This window comes from Protopterus annectens, chromosome 7.part0 (genome assembly GCF_019279795.1).
Source record: "Protopterus annectens isolate FY-2018-M chromosome 7.part0, PAN1.0, whole genome shotgun sequence".
Taxonomy (NCBI): Eukaryota; Metazoa; Chordata; order Ceratodontiformes; family Protopteridae; genus Protopterus; species Protopterus annectens.
Window position 1 is genome coordinate 614846266 of NC_056739.1, and position 22545 is coordinate 614868810.

Sequence of the window (22545 nt, forward strand, 5' to 3'; positions counted from 1 at the left end):
GATCACCCCTGATCAATCTGTATGATACCGAGTAGAGTAACATAAGACAGCTGTTGGAGGCCATGGATTATCTTTGTGAGATATTTCAGTGGCCTTTCCAGTTGCTGCAGATGTTTGGAGAGGTACATCCCAAATAAGGTGTTATACTCAATTATTGTTCTAATGAGGGAGGAGTATAGAGAGGTAATAACCTCCTTTTTTTCTGGATGCAATCCCTTTACTTATGAGATGAACCAAGTAAAAGGCTTTTCTGACCACTGCCACTACATGATAGTCGAATGTGAGGTTGTTATCAACATGAGTGCCCAGGTCTCTCACCACAGGTTGTGTGCTTAGGGGGGTGCCATTGATGTGGTAATCAATAGGGGTCATGTTTTTGCTGAAGGGTATGATAATAAAATTTTTTGCATTCAGCTTGAGGCCATGACTTTGGCACCAGTCATTAGTTGCTGTGAGACCCTCTAGCAGTATGTTAACATCTTTTGGGAGTCAATGACAGCCCCCAACTTACAGTTGTCAGCAAACTTGGTCAGCCACAGGCCTTTTCTCTTTGCCTTTACCTCTGAGAAATAGATGCCAAACAGTAGGGTCCCAGGACAGATCCCTGGGGAACTCCACTAGTGACAGGTCTGCTATCAGAGGTGGAGCTGCCTATTTTGACTTTGAGGGTCCTGTTGGTGAGTCAGTTGGCCACCCACCTGATGAAATAGGTATTTATGCCAAGTTGTGTTAGATTTTCAATGATGCCCAAGTGGGGGATTGTATCAAAGGCCTTGGCCAAGTCAAAATAAGCTGTATGTACTAACTTTTCCTCATCCAGGGCCTTGGTGACAGTCTCAAAGGTTCAACAGGCAAGATCTGCCCTTGACAAATCCAAACTGGGTGGAGTCAAATGCTTGGAGACTGCCTATGTCCTTCTTTATGAGATCCATAATAATACGCTCCATGGCTTTACAGATCAGACTTGTTGGTTAATAGGGCAATAGTTTCCAGAGTCAGTAGTGGCACCACGTTTGTGCAAGGGGATGACAATGGAGGTTCTCCACTCTGCTGCAATGAAGCCGGTACTTAGGCTGTGGTTGAATAGGGTGCTCAATGGCAAAACCAGTTCTTGCTGGAGATAGTGCAGAATACATCCTGGAATACTATCAGGTCCCATGGAAGCTGTGTTTTTTGCCTTGGATAGTGCCTGTAATCAAGTGACCTTGCTAAACAAATGTGAGCAATGCTACTACAAAATAACACAATTTGCTGCCAACTTTCCAAATAGAACCCTCCACTGTGCTGCCCTAAGGGAATTACAATGGTTGGAATTCCCACATTACCTAACCTACTCACAACTTCCACAAATCCATATTGTGTATAAACCTAACAACTGATATACATTTACAACCTCATGCAAATATAGAACCTCCCCAGGCCACTACATTCAATACATGCAAACCCAACAATTCTGCTGGCAAATCACTACTCTCCCCAACTCACTAAACCCTCGAACTCCATCCCACCAGCAATATGACAAGAAAACTCAACTAAAGTCATACCTACTCAGATGCCAGCTCTGCACATGCAATGTTCCTGGATAATCTCCAAGCCCCTACTGTCACAACTCATTTATGTAACTGACCATAATACAGCCACTTCTTCATAATTCCTGACTATCTTGACAACCATCTACCCCGATCCACTACTATCTCCATTTCCCTTTTACCTAGACCTCCTTAATGCTCCTACAGAATTTGTAATCATCTTCATCCTATAAATACTTTGCAGTCTCCTACTCAAAATCTATTTGCAACTGTTTCCATTTGAAAGTAAGCAGATTATTATAAGCTTGATTTAACAAATATTTTACTCTATTCTTCATTTAACTGACATGTTATTACAATTATATGTATGTTGATTTGTTGTTCTGTGCATGTAACATTACTATTTTATATATGTACATTTATGTTTTGATTAACTGTCATATCATTACTAGTCTGTGTATGTATGTATGTATATTTATTACTTCCACACATTCTGTAAAGTGAAACATTTCTCCCCAGGCCTCCAGTGAAAATGGGACTTATGCCTAGTTGGACTTTCCCAGTAAGCAAAAACAAAAAATAAATAAAATATGACTATGATTTGTTTTCTTTCCTGTAAATATATGTGTGCTTATATCATTGTATCAACTGCAGTTTAATAAAGATTTAAGAAAAAAAAGAATAAGATATCTGAATAGAGGCATACTGGACATTGCTTCTTTGCCTGCACACTTCGGTGTGCATTTTCAGACATAACTGAAGGAGAGAGAATAACTTGTGATAGGAACCAATGCTTTGCCCCACAAGTATATAGTAAAATATAAAAATATATAGCAAACCATCATCAAACAAAATGCTCAACATTTATGACCTACTAGAGCAGGAAGTGAAGAGAACAGCTCAGAGTATAAAAAGTCTTGAGGAAGATGTGCTGATATGAGACAGAGACATGACATGAGCAGGAAGTGAAGAGAACAGCTCAGTATAAAAGGTCCTGAGGAAGATGTGCTGACATGAGACAGAGACATGACATGAGCAGGAAGTGAAGAGAACAGCTCAGTATAAAAGGTCCTGAGGAAGATGTGCTGATATGAGACACAGAGACATGATATGTACAGAGACATCAACATAACCAACATATAGCTTAAAAACAGAAAAAAAGAATACCTCAGAGAACAACCCTCCCAGGCAGAAATATAGCCTATTTTTATGTCAAAATGCATTGTTATACACATGTATAATCAAAAACTGTCATTGAGCTTAAGGAATCCATTTCCCCAAACGTTTGCATTTTGGAACAGAATATTAGGAGCTGAATGCAGACTATGGCAATGGAAATACCATGCCCTATGAAGACCAACATTTTAATGATATCATGATTTTATTGTTTTCATTGTACCCATATTCTTCAGCCGTTTAAGCAAAGATGGTCATCATTGCGCAAGATGACCTGATACTAATGCGGATAGACCCTGAAACTCAGGCCATTCTTAGCTAGCCTGTAACATTTGTGCAGATGAAAGCTATTATACCTTCCTTTATCCATGTGAAAACAATCTACATAGATGAAATCATTACTTATTTTATTAGGTCTTTACACTGTCATTAAAGTACAAATTGGTTCTAATAAAAGAATGGGTTCATAATTTGTCCAAATGGGAACCTCTGATTGTCTTTCCAAAACTTGAAACAATAGGGCAATAAATCTTCCTAGTTGCAATCCACCTCCCCAACTCTTTTTTAGAAATGCATTAAAAATGCAATATTCCTGAGATTAAGACCAGATACATAAACATTTAGTGCATACCACTGTGAAAATTAGTGCAGGAAGCAGTGACATGCAGGAGTTCCTCTAAGGAGACACACAAAATATGGCCAGACTAAGGTGAAAATAGCACATGATGCTTTTTATGCAAGCCACCCAGTGGCATGAAACTTGGATCTAGATGATTGTCACAGCTGAAATGACACTGACCCAAAGTAAAATAATGGGAAATCGGGGTTGAGGATGGATGGATGGATTGATAGATGGATGGATGGATGGATGGATGGATGGATGGATGGATGGATGGATGGATAGATGGATGGATGGATGGATGGATGGATGGATGGATGGACTGCATAATGATATGGAAATGAGGTTCCCAATCAAATGAAGCACAGTGATTACAGAGATGATGACATCCAAAATGGAAAAGTGCTTCAGAGATCTATAAAACCAGAGCACTGTGCCATGGAATTCACCTAGGGATCTTGCTCATGCCTCTTCTTGGCCACCAAGAGGCATTACCATTTGTGTAATTACAGAAACCTGGAGCAAGTATAGTACTAGTACTCTCTGTGTTCTGAGGTACAATGCCTGTCATGTATTCATATTCACACCTGTCACACATTCAGATCCACACCTGTCAAGCATTTAGGTCCACACCTCTAATGCATTTAGATCCACCACTGTCATGGATTTAGATCCACACTTGTCATGCATTCAGATCCACAACTGTCACATATTCATATCCATACCTCTCATGCATTTAGATCCACGCCTGTCATGCATCCATATCCAGACTTGTCACATATTCATATCCATACCTCTCATGCATTTAGATCCACGCCTGTCATGCATCCATATCCAGACTTGTCACATATTCATATCCATACCTCTCATGCATTTAGATCTACGCCTGTCATGCATCCATATCCAGACTTGTCACATATTCATATCCATACCTCTCATGCATTTAGATCCATGCTTGTCATGGATTTAGATCCGTGCCTGCCATGCATTCAGATCCACACCTGCATGTATTCAAATCCACAAATGTCATGTATTCAGATTCAAACCTGTCATGCACTGAGATCTACAACTGTCACATATTCAGATCCACACCTCTCATGCATTCAGATCTACACCTGTCACACAATCAGAGTCATACCTGTCACACATTCAGATTCTCACCTGTTATGCATTCAGATCCTTGTCTGTCATGCATTCAGATCCACACTTGTCAAGTATTCAGATCTATGTCTACCATGCATTCAGATAAAACACCTGTCACACATTCAAATCCACACCTGTTACGCATTCAGATCTATGCTTGTCATGCATTCAGACCCACACATGTCATGCATTTGGATCCACACCTGTCACATATTCAGAACCATAGCTGTCACATGTTGGCATCCATACTTGTCATGTATTCAGATGTATAGCGGTCACAAATTCAGATCCACACATGTCATGCATTTACACACCTGTCACACATTCAGAACAATAGCTGTCACATGTTCAGATCCACACCTGTCATGTATTTAGATCCACAACTGTCACTCATTCCGATCCATGTCTGTCACACATTCAGATCCACACCTGTTATGCATTCAGACCCATGCCTGTCACACAGTCAGATCTACACCTGCTACACATTCAGATCCATGCCTGTCACACATTCAGACCTATGCCAGTCACACAGTCAGATCTACACCTGTTATACATACAGATCCATGCCTGTCACACATTCAGGCCCATGCCAGTCACACATTCAGATCTACACCTGTTATACATACAGATCCATGCCTGTTACACATTCAGATCCATACCTGTTACACATTCAGATCCACACCTATTACACATTCAAACCCATGCCTGTGACACATTCAGATCCACACCTGTTACACATTCAGCTCCATGCCTGTTACACATTCAGATCCACACCTGTTACACATTCAGATCTACACCTATTACACATTCAGATCCATCCATGTCATGCATTTGGGTCCACTGACAGCTGCAGAAAATTATATGTACTTAATCATAACTCCACTGTCTCTCTCCCAATTCCATCACATGGTTAAAAATCTGAACTAAATAAAGTCTAAGTTGCTCACAATAAAATTAATTAATTAGAAAAAGAGAAAGGAAAAAAAAAAACAACATGATTTCACCTCCTCTTATAAAAGCCCCTAAAACAAAGCCAACAGAATTTCAGGAGTACAAATACACAAGTCTCAATCTACTGTATGATGAAATATCAAAATTCACTTATGACCATCTATTGCACTTACCATTTCATTAGATAATCAGCTGTCCTGGACCTTCTGTATGTCTGAAAGTCCAGTCCCTCCTCATCATTGACAAGGGGCACATAGTCCACACTGCCAACATGGACTTTGCCAAGGACTTTGACACTATGCCCTGTTATATGGGGCACATAGTCCGTACAGCCTACCTGAACCTTAGCAAACTCTCCCAACTTAACAATAACCCATTCATAGCTTGCTGGATAGGTAAATGGTTATCTGACAAAACCTATACCATTAAGGTTAGGAGTGTTTCCTGTAGACAAAAAAGCATCCCCAGCGGTGTCCCACTGGGGTGTGTCCTGGGTTTTCTTCTCTATGATATGTTCTTCTCTGGCATGAAATGTGACATAAATGGACTCTGGCTAACACGTTTGCTGATGATTGCCAACCTGGGTCAGTTATCAGTTCTGATACTCAGATTGTTCTGCAAGTGCTAGACCAAACCAGTGCTTGCTGAATTAATGTTGGATACCTTCAATGTGAAGAAATGCACAACAGTTTCCTGTGGTAAATCTAGCATTACTTCTGCTTCTACCATATAGATAATGTTTCATTTAAAATGAAAGAAACATCAGGGACTTGGGTACCTTTGATGAAAACAGACTCTCCTTTGACCACCATATGTAGATGGCAGCTAGAAAAATTGTTTACTTTGCACAACTTAATCTTCATGTTATCTCCTCAAAGTTCAAAGAAGTTATAGTCCCTCTTTATTCCTCACCTATAAGTCACATAACTGAATACAATGCTGACTTTTGCATGTATCTCACAAAGCACCTAAACTAAAGATCTTAGGTCTCAGAATGCTTTACTACAGTGAGAGCTTAAAAGTCCTGTCCCGTTAGTGTTATATAGACTCCTAAGGGTTGATCTCTGCTTAGCCTTCAGTGCTATGAATGATCCAGCACTCACTGAATTCCTTCCACTAGAAAAGAAGCACCCATTCTAAACCTGTACTAAAACATCAACAATGCCAAACTGTACGATAGGTGCCTAACACAATATATTGTATTCCGTTTGTAAAATGGTTGCCCTTAAAAATGACGCAGAGTGCATGTCCAGAAACCTTTAAAAGCAGTCTAGATAACTGAATGAGGATAACTATATTTTTCCTGGGATATGTTGGCAAAAGTCTACTTAATGGGTGATATAGCTGAGTTTTTTGATGGCCTTCTCCTGGAAGCTCACTAAGAACCTGTGAACCTTTCCTGAACATGAGGAGCTGCAAGTCTACAGGATGCTAGATTACTGTAGCACATCAATGCATTAGTGGACATCTTCAGAGCCAGTGTCTGAAATGTGCAATGTGTATCCCTCTGTAGCCCTCTGCACCAATGCTGCCTCTAACCTACCAACACCTGAATGACCATCAAATAAGTGATCACTTCTTCGTGTACAAGAGACCCTGCAGGAGCTTGTTGAATTATGTCACCAACACTCTACGTACAACTACCTCACAACTGTCTCCATGTTAGGGAGTATCTAATCCAAGAAAATACATATATGTTTCTGTTCATGAATTAGCTTTCATATTCTATAGCAATACTTAATAATGGAATGACTACATTTTAGGAATACACTGCCAGTTGCTGTACTGACACCAAGAATATATTGCATTCCCTTAAGATGTAAATCTGAGGGCATACCTGAGAAGATTATCACTTGTGGTGGTCATTTTCTGCTGTCTTATGACAAGTTCCCTTAGAACTAGGCTGCTTAAGCACAATATTTCAACCTCAGACACACCAGGGGTATCCATAGTAGTTCACCATGCAGAGTATATTTTTTCAGTGTAGAAATGGTGTAGTCTTGCTATCATCTGGTTTTATATACGATATTCATGCAACAAAAATATAGGTCTAGATGCTTATTTATCGTTATATGCAGCGCACATCAACAACTAAGCATTAACTTTGTACTTAGAAAAGGAATAAAAGGCATCAGTCACAATACAAATACAACATATATATGTACCACTATTCCAATTATAGGTTCATGAGTTCATAGGTAGGTACTAGGCTTTTGACCCTAGGGCCTATATAAGCCTAGCCAAATGGTACCTTGTCTTTTGGCACCCAAGAAAATTATTTTCCTGTGCCCCTGTCAAGCAGAGCCACAGAAGTGATCCCTGGGGTGAATTTCCTATCTCCCATCCAGTCATCAAGATTTTTCTTGAAGAGTGCTAATGAGGAGCTTTGTTTGATATAGATAGGTAGTTTGTTCCAGAGTATGGGAAGTCTCTGGGACAGGAATCTATCCCTCTAGCATGTTCTGTATATTGTGGTGACAAGGTTTAGGTCCCTAGAGCATGTAGCTCGGAGGGATTGGGATTTCTTTATATGGAGCATGTCCAACAGCTCTGGGTTTGACTTAGCTTTGTATGTTAGGCAGAGATTGCCTCTGAGTAGGTGATATGCGACAGAGTAAAGCTGGAGTTTTTGAGACAGTCTGCGTAGGGTATCTGTTTGAGGCCAGTAATCCTCTTTGTGAGGTATTTCTCTGGCCTTTCTAGTTGTTGTAGATGTCTTGTGAGGTACATACCAAAACGGGCGTTGTACTCTATAATGGGTCTAATGAGTGATGAGTAGAGGGGAACAATGACCTCTTTTTTCCTAGATGAGAAACCTTTTGTGATGAGGTGTGCCAAGTAGAAAGATTTCCTGACCACTGTGGTGATGTGATTATCAAAGGAGAGACTACTGTCCACCTGTGTCCCAAGGTCTCTTATCACACTTTTGGTGTTAAGTAGACTACTGCCTATGTGGTAGTTCATGGGTACAGAGTTTTTACCAAAAGGGATGATAATGCACGTTTTGGCATTGAGCTTGAGGCCATGGCTTTGCCACTGGGCATCTGTCTCAGTGAGGCCCTTTTGTAGGATGTCCACATTGTTAGGAGTTTTGATTATGGCTCCTAGTTTGCAGTCATCTGTGAACTTTGTTAGCCAAAGACCTTCTGTGTTAGCTTGTACTTCAGAGAGTAGATACCAAACAGGAGCGGACCTAGGACTGAACCCTGTGGTACTCCACTTGTCACTGGTCTGAAGTTGGATTTAGAGTCTGCTACTTTCACAGTGTGGGTTCTGTCAGTGAGCCAGTTGCAACCCATCTTGTGACATAGGGATTTATACCTAGTTTAGTGAGTTTGTCTATAATTCCAGAGTGGAGGATGATGTCGAAAGTCTTGACGAGATCTAGATAGGCTGTGTGTACCACCTTACCCTCATCTATGGCTTTGGTGACCGCTTCAAAGAAGTCTGTCAGGTTTAGGAGGCATGATCTGTTTTTACAAACCCAAACTGGGTAGGTTCCAGAGTTTGGAGATTACCAATGTCATTGTTTATAAGTTCCATGATGATACGCTCCATAGCCTTGCAGACCAGGCTCATCAGGCTAAAAAGGTGGTAGTTCCTGGGGTCTGCAGTGGCTCCCCCTTTGTGGAGTGGGATAACCATTGCTGTGTGCCATTCAGTGGGCACAAAGCCTGAGGTGAGGCAATGATTGAACACGGTACTCAGGTGAGGTACCAGTGCATTCTGTAGTTCATGTAGAATGCAGCCTGTGATGTTGTCAGGTCCCATGGATGCTGCATTCTTGGCTTTGGAGATTATGTTTTTTACCTGTGCAGCATTCTTCCAGTATAAAGATGGGCCCTTTAGGGAATGAGAGAGGGGTAAAGTTAGCACTGAACCAGTCTGCCAGGATGTTGGCAATATCAGTTGGTTCTGTATATTTAGTGCCATTGTGCTGTAACTCAGAGCAGATCTGAGTGTTGCCATTGAGATTCTTGACATAGCTATAGAATGCTTTGTGGTTGTCTTTAGAATGAGTGGCGATTTTGTTTTTGTAACTAGCTTTGAAGGATTTTATGAGGGATCTCAGCTTCTTACTGAGGCTGACCACGGAGTTCCTCCAATCATTGGATTTTACTCTTTTTTGCAACAGTTTCTTTCTTCTGTTGTAGAGTTTGTTTATAGCAGGGGACCACCAGATTGGCTTCCTTTTTTTGGAGGATAGCATCTTGGTTCTGTTAGGGATTGCATGATCCATGCACTCGTGCAAGTGCTTATAAAGTGCAATTGTATAGGATTCAGCAGTCGTATCTCTGTTGTTCGTCAGCATGGGTGTCGTGAAATTTGCCACTTCTGTCTTAAAAAGCGTGAAGTTGGCTTTGGAGAAATTTTTTACGGTGGTTTCCCTAATGGGGGGTGGGGGTGGGATGTGGATGTCTAGGGTGATTTACTTGTGGTTGGATATGACCAATGAGGAATTGACCTCTGGTGTGGAACACCGGTTGCCCATGTTGGTAATGACCAGGTCTAGGATATTGCTGCCCCTGGCGGGGGTGTGGATAAGTTGATCCAAGGCATTGGAATTTATGAATTCCAGAAAACGTTGAGCACAAGAGTTGGTACATGAGTAGTTTTCCCAGTTAATGGTGGGGTAGTTGAAATTGCACATTATTAGGATGTTAGGTTGTATCCTAATATTTTCCATTGTATCAAGAAATGAGGAGTGGGAATCCTGGGGCATGATGGGGATCTGTAGCAAGCTACAATTTGCATTGCGGTCTTGCCCAGAGTTAGTTGCACTTGGATAATCTCAGATGCATTATGCTGAGCAAATAGCCTGGAGGTGTGGATATCCTTAATGAATATGGACACTCCTCTGCTTTTAGTGCTTCAGTCCAGGTTAGGTGGCCGGGTGCTCTCAGGAGCCTTGAACCAGGTCTCTGTTACTGCACAGATGTCAATGTTCTCCATTTTAATGAATGCCTTGAGTGAGTGCATTTTGAGGTTTAGACTTCTAGCATTAAGTAACATTACCCTCAGATGTTGCTTGCTTGTACCAGTTATGGTAGTGAATTTTTCATTTGAATCTTGCCTAAAAAAGGCACTATAGGGGTGGCAAGAGCCTTAGCCAGTATCCAGAATCCCAAGGGCGACAGGTGCAGGCTATCTCTGGCAAAGCATTGTGGTTTGTCGATCATGTTATCCCAGACAGACAGATATGGGATCCCCTTAGAATGACACCAGAAGCTTAGCCAATTGTTGAAGTCAATCATTTCTGTCCTTGTACTGTGGTATCATTCTGGGTGATGGCAGGATGCTACTCAGGGCTAGGGTTATACCTGCCTCAGCTACAAGATTAGAAAGCTCCTCCATTTCTCTTTTCATGTAGTCCAGGGAGGTACATCTCAGGTCATTCACACCAACATGGGCAATGACAGAGTCATATTTGTACTTGCTGTGGAATGACCTGAGTGCATATGTTATGTGGTGGATCCTGGCACCTGACAGGCAGCTGACAGTAACTTTCTCCTTGTTTAGCCTGGTGAGTGGAACATCAGTGTGCCTGACTATAGAGTCAACTATAACTAGAGTGTTGGGCTCATTGTTATGCCTTATGGGCTGTGGTTGAGTGGCACACTGAGTTTGTGAGCTATGTGTCATTTGGGTTGTGTTGGGGGGTGGAGTTTGCTTGCGTTTCTGCTTTGGAGGTCCCTGTTGCTTGGGTAGATTTTTTTTTGAGAGCCTCCGCAAATGTAGGTGTCTGTTTTGTATTTCTGTGTGTGTGTTTTGGTGGTGTAGGTTTTGAGAGACTATGTGATGTGTATGGTGTGGTGCAAGTGTTTACCTTCTCGTCTTGACTGTCTAGTCCAGTCTTGGGTGAAGAGAGCTTTGCTTCCAGTTTGGTTATATAAGTGTATCTCTCTCAGGTTGTAGTGTTGGGTGGTAATAGGAGAGGGATTTCTGTGTACATGAGGCAATTGCTGCATTGCCCCAAGATGCCAAGATTCATCAGGTAGAGAGGAAAAACACCGGGAGCAGACCCATAGACATGCCTGGATAGGTGCTTATTTATTAAGTACTAAAAACTATTTTCCTCTAGACAAGTGAGGAAAGTTGAGTGCTGTAGTAATTTGTAGCTTATTTAGTGCTTACAATGAGTTCTGAACAAGTGCTGAGCTCAAAGAAACAGGTTTGAGAGCTGAAACTAAAAAACTGGCTAGTTCTAAGAAGCAAAATTAAGCTAGAAGGCTTCCATCCAACACATAATGACTTGGGGGCTCAGATGCTTACAAACAGTCCTGGAAACAGTAAATCTGTATCTGGACAAGACAACTTATAGGAAAGGTTGGAAACAAGCTTAGAAAATATATATATATTTTTTGTAAAGTGGAAAGGGGAAAGGAGGACCAGAGGCTAACTGGGATGGCCTTCTCAAATGTTCTCCCTGGAATAGGAAGAATGAGGTAATGACACTAGACTGGTAGGAGTATCCCAGATCAAATTTACAGTAGGGGAAGGCAACGGCAAAGCCACCAAAAAAAGCTTGAAAGAACCATTGAGGTGCTTACTCAAAGGCATAGTCCAGGCAACCCTAGTCAGCCAATGACCACAAAAAATTCACTCTCACAGAAATGCTATAATGGTTTTGGCTAAGCTATGATGGCCTTGGACATGTGCTCAGACACACAGCCTCTACTAACAAACAACTAGGCCCAAAACACAAGCCTGAATATGGACAATGCTACACTACCAACACTACTTAGGTAGAAAAAACTGCATAAATGTTTAAACAGATAAAGGATCAAGGAGACTCTAGAAAATGCTTTTAAATGCAAACAAATTATATGATACACTCCTAGCAGGAAATTAGAACAAACAAACCCAAACCGATGCTTAACAATTGTAGAAAATTCTACTTGATACCTCACACATAGTGAGTAAAATAAAAGTGCTATATATAACTGAGAAATAAGCAAAAAATAGGATACTTAAAGTTATGTATCACAGATTAGTTAGCTAAGAGCCCTTCCTCCAACTTCCTCTGATTAGCTCAGAGTAAAATGGCAGAAACAGTCACAAGTTAACATCTTAATTAACAAAGATGAAACCTGAAACAACTTTAATGAAAGCCTGAACGAACCAATGAGGTGCTTACACTAAGGCATAGTTGAGGCAACCCCAGTCAGCCAATGACCACAAACAATTCACTCTCACTGAAATGCTATACTGGCTTTGGCTAAGCTATGACCAGAAATAAGCAAAAAACAGCATACTTAATGCTCTATATCACAGACTAGTTAGCTTAGAGTGCTTCCTCCAACTTCTTCCAATTAACTCAGTGTGAAATGGCAGAAACAGTCACAAGTTAACTTCTTAAGTACTAAAGTTGAAACCTGCAAAAACTTTAAAAAAAGCTAGAAAGAACCAATGAGGTGCCTTCTCCAAGGTGAAGTCCAGTCAACACCCAGTCAGCCAAGGACCACAAACAATTCACTTTCACTGAAATGCTATACTGGCATTGGCTAAGCTATGATGGCCTGGGACATGTGCTCAGATACACAGCCTCTACTAACAAACAATAAGGCCCAAAACACAATCCTGAATATGGACAATGCTACACTACCAACACTATTTAGGTAGAAAAAAAAACTGCAGAAATGTTTAAACAGATAAAGGAACAAGGAGACTCTAGAGAATGCTTTTAAATGCAAACAAGTAATATGATACACTTCTAGCAGGAAATCAGAAGAAACAAACCCAACCAGATACTTAACCATTGTAGAAAATTCTACTTAATACCTCACACACAGTGAATAAAATAAAAGTGCTATAAATAACTCAGAAATAAGCAAAAATCAGGATACTAAATGTTATATATCACAGATTAGTTAGCTCAGAGCCCTCCTACTGACTTTCTTCAATTAGCTCAGTGTGAAATGGCAGAAACAGTCACAAGTTAACTTCTTAAGTAACAAAGTTGAAACCTGAACAACTTTAAAAAAAGACTCTAGAAAATGCTTTTAAATGCAAACAAATTATATGATACACTCCTAGAAGGAAATTAGACAAACAAACCCAACCAGATGCTTAACAAACCTGAAACAACTTTAAAAAAAGCTTGAAAGAACCAATGAGGTGCTTACTCCAAGGCGTAGTCCAGGCAACCCCAGTCAGCCAATGACCACAAACAATTCACTCGCACTGAAATGCTATACTGGCCTTGGCTAAGGTATGATGTCCTTGGTCATGTGCTCAGACACATAGCCTCTACTAACAAATAACTAGTCCCAAAACACAAGCCTGAATATGGACAATGCTACACTACCAACACTACTTATAAAAAACTGCAGAAATATTTAAACAGATAAAGGATCAAGGAGAATCTAGAGAATGCTTTTTAAAGGCAAACAAGTTATATGATACACTCCTAGCAGGAAATCAGAACAAACAATCCCAACAAGATGCTTAACAATTGTATAAAATTCTACTTAATACCTCAGAGACAGTGAGTAAAATAAAAGTGCTATAAATAACTCAGAAATAAGCAAAAAACAGCATACTTAATGTTATATATCACAGACTAGTTAGCTCAGAGCCCTTCCTCCGACTATCTCTGATTAGCTCAGTGTGAAATGGCAGAAACAGTCACAAGTTAACTTCTTAAGTACTAAAGTTGAAACCTGCAAAAACGTTAAAAAAAGCTTGAAAGAACCAATGAGGTGCCTTCTCCAAGGCGAAGTCCAGTCAACTCCTGTCAGCCAAGGACCACAAACAATTCACTCTCACTGAAATGCTATACTGGCATTGGCTAAGCTGTGATGGACTGGGACATGTGGTCAGACACACAGCCTTTACTATCAAACAATAAGGCCCAAAACACAAGCCTGAATATGGACAATGCTACACTACCAATACTATTTAGGTAGAAAAAAGCTGCAGAAATGTTTAAACAGATAAAGGATCAAGGAGACTCTAGAGAATGCTTTTAAATGCAAACAAGTTATATGATACACTCCTAGCAGGAAATCAGAACATACAAACCCAACCAGATGCTTAACAATTGTAGAAAATTCTACTTAATACCTCACACACAGTGAGTAAAATAAAAGTGCTATAAATAACTGAGAAATAAGCAAAAAGCAGGATACTTAATGTTATATATTACAGATTAGTTAGCTCAGAGCCCTCCTACTGACTTTCTCCAATTAGCTCAGTTGGAATTAGCAGAAACAGCCACAAGTTAACTTCTTAAGTAACAAAGTTGAAACCTGAAACAACTTTAAAAAAAGCTTGAAAGAACCAATGAGGTGCTTACTCCAAGGCGTAGTCCAGGCAACCCCAGTCAGCCAATGACCACAAACAAATCACTCTCACTGAAATGCTATACTGGCTTTGGCTAAGCTATGATGGCCTGGGACATGTGCTCAGACACACTGCCTCTACTAACAAACAACTAGGCCCAAAACACAAGCCTGAATATGGACAAAGCTACACTACCAACACTACTTAGGTAGAAAAAGCTGCAGAAATGTTTAAACAGATAAAGGATCAAGGAGACTCTAGAGAATGCTTTTAAATGCAAACAAGTTATATGATACACTCCTAGCAGGAAATCAGAACATACAAACCCAACCAGATGCTTAACAATTGTAGAAAATTCTACTTCCTCCAATTAGCTCAGTGGGAATTAGCAGAAACAGTCAAAAGTTAACTTCTTAAGTAACAAAGTTGAAACCTGAAACAACTTGAAAAAAAGCTTGAAGGAACCAATGAGGTGCTTACTCCAAGGCGTAGTCCAGGCAACCCCAGTCAGCCAATGACCACAAACAATTAATTCTCACTGAAATGCTATACTGGCTTTGGCTAAGCTATGATGGCCTCGGACATGTGCTCAGACACACAGCCTATACTAACAAACAACTATTGCCAAAACACAAACCTGAATGTGGACAATGCTACACTACCAATACTACGTAGGTAGAAAAAAACTGCAGAAATGTTTAAACAGATAAAGGATCAAGGAGACTTTAGAGAATGCTTTTAAATGAAAACAAATTATAAGATACACTCCTAGCAGGAAATTAGAACAAACAAACCCAACCAGATGCTTAACAATTGTAGAAAATTCTACTTAATACCTCACACACAGTGAGTAAAATAAAAGTGCTATAAATAACTCAGAAATAAACAAAAAACAGAATACTTAATGTTATATACCACAGGTTGGTTAGCTCATACCCCTTCCTCCGACTTCCTCCTTTTAGCTCAGTGTGAAATGGCAGAAACAGTCACAAGTTAACTTCTTAAGTAACAAAGATGAAACCTGAAACAACTTTAATGAAAGCTTGAATGAACCAATGAGGTGCTTACACCAAGGCATAGTCCAGGCAACCCTAGTCAGCCAATAACTACAAACAATTCACTCTCACTGAAATGCTATACTGGCTTTGGATAAGCTATGATGGCCTGGGACGTCTGCTCAGACACACAGCCTCTACTAACAAACAACTAGGCCCAAAACACAAGCCTGAATATGAATAATGCTACACTACCAACACTACTTAGGTAGAAAAAACTACAGAAATCTTTAAACAGATAAAGGATCAAGGAGAATCTAGAGAATGCTTTTAAATGCAAACAATTTATATGATACACCCGTAGCAGGAAATCAGAACAAACAAACCCAACCAGATGCTTAACAATTGTAGAAAATTCTACTTAATACCTCACACACAGTGAGTAAAATAAAAGTGCTATAAATATCTCAGAAATAAGCAAAAAAACAGGATACTTAATGTTATATATCACAGACTAGTTTGATCAGAGCCCTTCCTCCGACTTCCTCCGATTAGCTCAGTGTGAAATGGCAAAAGCAGTAACAAGTTAACTTCTCAAGTAATAAAATTATAACCGGAAACAACTTTAGAAAAAGATTGAAAGAACCAATGAGGTGCTTACTCCAAGGCATAGTCCAGTCAACTCCAGTCAGCCAAGGAACACAAACAATTCACTCTCACTGAAATGCTATACTGGCTTTGGCTAAGCTATGATGGCCTGGGACATGTGCTCAGACACACAGCCTCTACTAACAAACAACTAGGCCGAAAACACAAGCCTGGATATGGACAATGCTACACTACCAACACTACTTAGGTAGAAAAAACTACAGAAATCTTTAAACAGATAAAGGATCAAGGAGACTCTAGAGAATGCTTTTAAATGCAAACAAGTTATATGATACACTCCTAGTAGGAAATCAGAACAAACAAACCCAACCAGATGCTTAACAATTGTAGAAAATTCTACTTAATACCTCACACACAGTGAGCAAAATAAAAGTGCTATAAATAACTCAGAAATAAGCAAAAAGCAGGATATTTAATGTTATATATCACATACTAGTTAGCTCAGAGACCTTCCTGCGACTTCTTCTGGTTAGCTCAGTGTGAAATGGCAGAAACAGTCACAAGTTAACTTCTTAAGTAATAAAGCTGAAACCAGAAAAAACTTTATAAAAAGCTTGAAAGAACCAATGAGGTGCCTTCGCCAAGGCATAGTCCAGTCAACTCCAGTCAGCCAAGGACCACAAACAATTCACTCTCACTGAAATGCTATACTGGCTTTGGCTAAGCTATGATGGCCTGGGACATGTGCTCAGACTCACAGCCTCTACTAACAAATAATAAGGCCCAAAACACAAGCCTAAATATGGACAATGCTACACTACCAACACTATTTAGGTAGAAAAAAGCTGCAGAAATGTTTAAACAGATAAAGGATCAAGGAGACTCTAGAGAATGCTTCTAAGTGCAAACAAGTTATAGGATACACTTCTAGCAGGAAATCAGAACAAACAAACCCAACCAGATGCTTAACAATTGTAGAAAATTGTACTTAATACCTCACACTTAGTGAGTAAAATAAAAGTGCTATAAATAACTCAGAAATAAGCAAAAAACAGGAAACTTAATGTTATATGTCACAGATTAGTTAGCTCAGAGACCTTCCTCCGATGTCCTCAGATTAGCTCAGTGTGAAATGGAAGAAACAGTCACAAGTTAACTTCTTAAGTAACAAAGTTGACACCTGAAACAACTTTAAAAATAGCTTGAAAGAACCAATGAGGTGCTTACTCCAAGGCATAGTCCAGGTAACCCCAGTCAGCCAATGACCACAAACAATTCACTCTCATTGAAATGCTATACTGGCTTTGGCTAAGCTATGATGGCCTTGGACATGTGCTCAGACACACAGCCTCTACTAACAAACAACTAAGTCCAAAACACAAGCCTGAATATGGACAATGCTACACTACCAACACTACTTAGGTAGAAAAAACTGCATAAATGTTTAAACAGATAAAGGATCAAGGAGACTCTAGAGAATACTTTTAAATGCAAACAAGTTATATGATGCACTCCTAGCAAAAAAGCAGAACAAGCAAACCTAACCAGATGTTAACAATTGCATAAAATTCTACTTAATACTTCACACACAGTGAGTAAATAAAAAGTGCTATAAATTACTCAGAAATAAGCAAAAAACAGGATACTTAATGTTATATATCACAGATTAGTTAGCTTAGAGCCCTTCCTCCGACATCCTCAGATTTGCTCTGTGTGAAATGGCAGAAAGAGTCACAAGTTTACTTCTTAAGTAACATAGTTGAAACCTGAAACAACTTTAAAAAAAGTCTGAAAGAACCAATGAGGTGCTTACTCCAAGGTGTAGACCAGGCAACCTCAGACTGCCAATGACCACAAACTATTCACTCTCACTGAAGTGCTATACTAGCTTATGCTTAGCTATGATGACCTGGGACATGTGCTCAGACACACAGCTTCTACTAACAACCAACTAGGCCCAAAACACATGCCTGAATATGGACAATGCTACACTGCCAACACTACACAGGTAGAAAAATCTGCAGAAATGTTTAAACAGATAAAGGATCAAGGAGACTCTAGAGAATGCTTTTAAATGCAAACAAGTTATATGATACACTCCTAGCAGGAATTCAGAACAAACAAACCCAACTAGATGCTTAACAATTGTAGAAAAATATACTTAAAACCTCACACACAGTGAGTAAATTAAAAGTGCTATAAATAACTCAGAAATAAGCAAAAAACAGGATACTTAATGTAATATATCACAGAATAGTTAGCTCAGATCACTTGTTCTGACCTCCTCCAATTAGCTCAGTGTGAAATGGCAAAAACACTCACAAATTATCTTCTTAAGTAGCAAAGTTGAAACTTTAAAAAAGCTTGAAAGAACCAATGAGGTCCTTACTCCAAGGCTTAGTCCAGGCAACCCCAGTAGGCCAATGACCACAAACAATTCACTCTCACTGAAATGCTATACTGGCTTTGGCTCAGCTATGATGGCCTGGGACATGTGCTTAGATACACAGCCTATACTAACAAACAACTAGGGCCAAAACAGAAGCCTGAATATGAACAATGCTACACTACCAACACTACTTAGGTAGAAAAAACTGCAAAATTATTTAAACAGATAAAGGATCAAGGAGACTCTAGAGAATGCTTTAAAATGCAAACAAATTATATGATACACTCCTAGCAGGAAATTAGAACAAACAAACCCAACCAGATGCTTAACAATTGTAGAAAATTCTACTTAATTCTACTTAAATTTCTACTTAATACCTCACATACAGTGAGTAAAATAAAAGTGCTATAAACAACTCAGAAATAAACAAAAAAAAGGATACTTAATGTTATATATCACAGATTAGTCAGCTAAAAGCCCTTCCTTTGACTTCCCCGATTAGCTCAGTGTATAATGGCAGAAACAGTCACAAGTTAACTTCTTAAGTAACAAAGCTGAAACCTGAAACAACTTTAAAAAAAGCTTGAAAGAACCAATGAGGTGCTTACTCCAAGGTGTAGTCCAGGCAACCCCAGTCAGCCAATCAGGGGCAGCCCGTGCTATTGGACTGCCAGACTGCAGCCCCCCAAGCTGTAAAAAAAAAAACAGAAGGAAAATAAAAGATAAAAAAGAAAATTAAAAATCGCGGACTTTTCCGCATGCGCACTAGTCCGGACTGCTGCTGAGACAGTCTGGAGCATGTGCAGCTTGTTTCAGCAGCAGTCCGGATTAGGAAACATTTAAGAGCAGAGATCCCAGAAGTCTATGCAGTTGTAACTGCATAGTCTGTCGCTGGAAACGGATCGGACTGCAACGTCAGCAGGCTGGAGTCTCGTCGGGTGAAGAACATCTCGCGTGGTGGATTTCATGCTCCAACGGACGTAATGCATGGGCAGGTTAGTAGTGCTCTAACAGGTACAGATTTAATGGCACAAAGGGATCTACATCGCTCCAGGTAAGAGGGTGTGTATGTGTGTGTGTGTGTGTGTGTGTGTGTGTGTGTGTGTGTGTGTGTGTAAATGCCCCAGTTGCTATATACTGGTGGCTAGAACAAACACATGGTGGTGTGGTAGGGAATATCTCAGGCTTGAATCCTGTACCTTGTGTGCAGGTGTTAAGGACCTGAATTCCCTACCCACCACCATTTGTAAAAAAATTGCAGATTTTTGCCTCATATTTGATCTAATCTGTTCCTCATAATATTTGTGGTTTCTAATTGTTGCAATGCTTGATATTTGATGGTGCAGTGGTAGCATTGTTGCCTCACAGCTGCAGGTTCTCAGCTTTGATTCTTGGCTGGGGTGCCTTCTGTGTGGGGTCTGCATCTTCTCCCTGTGTTCGTGTTTGTTTGCTTTTGTGTCCTCCCATGTTACAAAGACATGTCTGCATTATTTCTTCCTGGGCCTCTGCTGAAAATTGTTTTTTTGTTCCAAGTCAGACTGTCCTGATTAACAAATGTTAATAAAACTGACAGGCATTTGAATGTCAGGCTTCAGGTTTCTGAATGTTTAATTCCTTACATATTTGATGGTGCAGTGGTAGCATTGTTGCCTCACAACTATAGGTTTTCTGGTTTGATTCTTGGCTGGGGTGCCTTCTGTGTGGAGTCTGCATCTCATTCCTGTGTTTGTGTGGATTTGCTCTGGTGTCCTGCCATTTTACAAAGACATGTGTCTGCAGTATTTCTCCATGGGCCTCTGCTGAAAGTTGTTTTTATTCCTTCAGAAGTAGAATTGACAGGCATTGGAATTGCAGACTTCATACTCTTCAGAAAATACATAGTAACACAACCTTTTATTCTAGCAATTTTCTAAGTTTATAAGATGACTATTTGAAATTTGTCCTTATTTTTGGGACTGTATTACCCCATTATTGGCTTTGTCCAGGTTTTTTGTGCTATGGTTGACAGCTATGGCAGGAACTGAATTCACTGAATATGTTTGAGGGCTGTATTCCCTCATTACTGGGTTTGTTCAGGTGTTTTGTGCTAAGAGGTTGACAGCTATGGTGAGAACTGAATTCATTAAATGATAGCCATTTAAGTTTCAGTCTTCCTCTCTTTCACAAAGCAGCTGGTTTGGTGTAGTGGTATGTTTCTATGACTGTTTTGCACAGGGACCTTGGCAGTAAAATGTATGGTGGTAACACAGCATTTTTCTTTCACACAGCAGGTGATTTGGCATAGTGGCATGTTGCTTTGACTGTTTTGCACAGGGGCATTGGTAGTAAAATGTATGGTGGGAACACAGCATTTTTCTTTCACAAAGCAGCTGATTTGGCATAGTGGTATGTTGCTCTGACTCTTTTGCACAAGGACCTTGGCAGTAAAATGTATGGTGGTAACACGGCATTTTATTCTAGCAACTTTCCAAGATTATACAAGCAATGTTTAATGTGTCCCTGGTTTTTATGCTTTTGACCCCCCCCAATAAATTTGGCTTTTTCCAGATTTCTTGTGTTGTGAGGTTGAGATGCAGTTGAGTATTGAGTAGATTTTACAAGGAGCTGAGAGTTGCAGGGGAAGAGAAGTTTAGTGCTGCTTATGCTAAGTCAGCTTTCATTGCTAATAGCACAACAGGTTGTATACTTGCTTTTGATGCAGAAGGTTGTTGGTTCTACTCCCACAAGGGGTGAATGCTGCCATACTGAAAAAGTTAAGATACTAACTATGACCCTGTTATCAGTTTGCCATCCATTTCCTATTGCAATATTACTAGCTTATCATTTTTAATGTAATATAGGCAATTTATTCCTCAGGGCCATCAGACACTTCATTTTTCGATGAAACCATGAAATATAAAGGAGTTTGCTAGCAGCAACCTCTTTATTAGTTACAGATTTATTTAATGTGGAATTATTTAGATGACTTTTTTACTTCTTCAGAGATTGTGCATATTTACTGATAATGGGGGACTGTAGAAGTTTGAGTAGACCTTTATGATGGAAATGTTTTGAACTGGGCAGTTTTGTCATTATGGGTGCCTGCATTTTGTTTCATTGTTTACTGGAAAGATGTTCTGAATTGGGCAGTTTTGTCATTAATGGTGCATGCGTTTTGTTTCATTGTTTACTGGAAAAATGTTCAAAACAATAGGAAGGTGTAACAAAGAGCACATGTATGTTTCATATGCAAGGGGGCTATGATTTGAAAACAGCCCAGAATTAATCTTTATCTGCCACTGGTAAAATGTATTTTCTTTGAATGTGGGTTTCAATGCTGTTTCAATGAATGTGAGTTTCAAGGGCAGAGAAGTTTTAATGCTAAGTTTGTTTAGCAGATGTCTTAGTGTTTGTGCTGTAAAATGCAAAATAAAACTTTCAAATGAAGTCCAAATCATCATAGATGTAAATCAGTATGCACATTAGTGTTTATGGTAAATGGAGTGAAATAGCCAAGTAATGGATCATTGGACTGGCTGCAGGGGGAGGCTCCATTTGACCATGATTTTGTGAGGGGGAAGGGCGGTAAACTTAAAGACAGCCCCAGCTGAACAATACCTCCCAACTGTCCAGGTTTTCAAAGAATGAATAGATTTTTGCTTCTAATTTTTGGTTTGTTCCTCATAAAATTTGTGGTTTTCTGGAAAATCATTTAGGAATTAAGTCACTAAATAATGACACACTGAGTTTCAGACTTCATAACCTTCAGAAAAATGCATGCTAAAGTAAGACCTGTTGTTCTATCAACTGTCTCAGTTTATACAAGAGCATTTTTTAGTACTGTTTATATGTTCCCCCAATATATTTGGC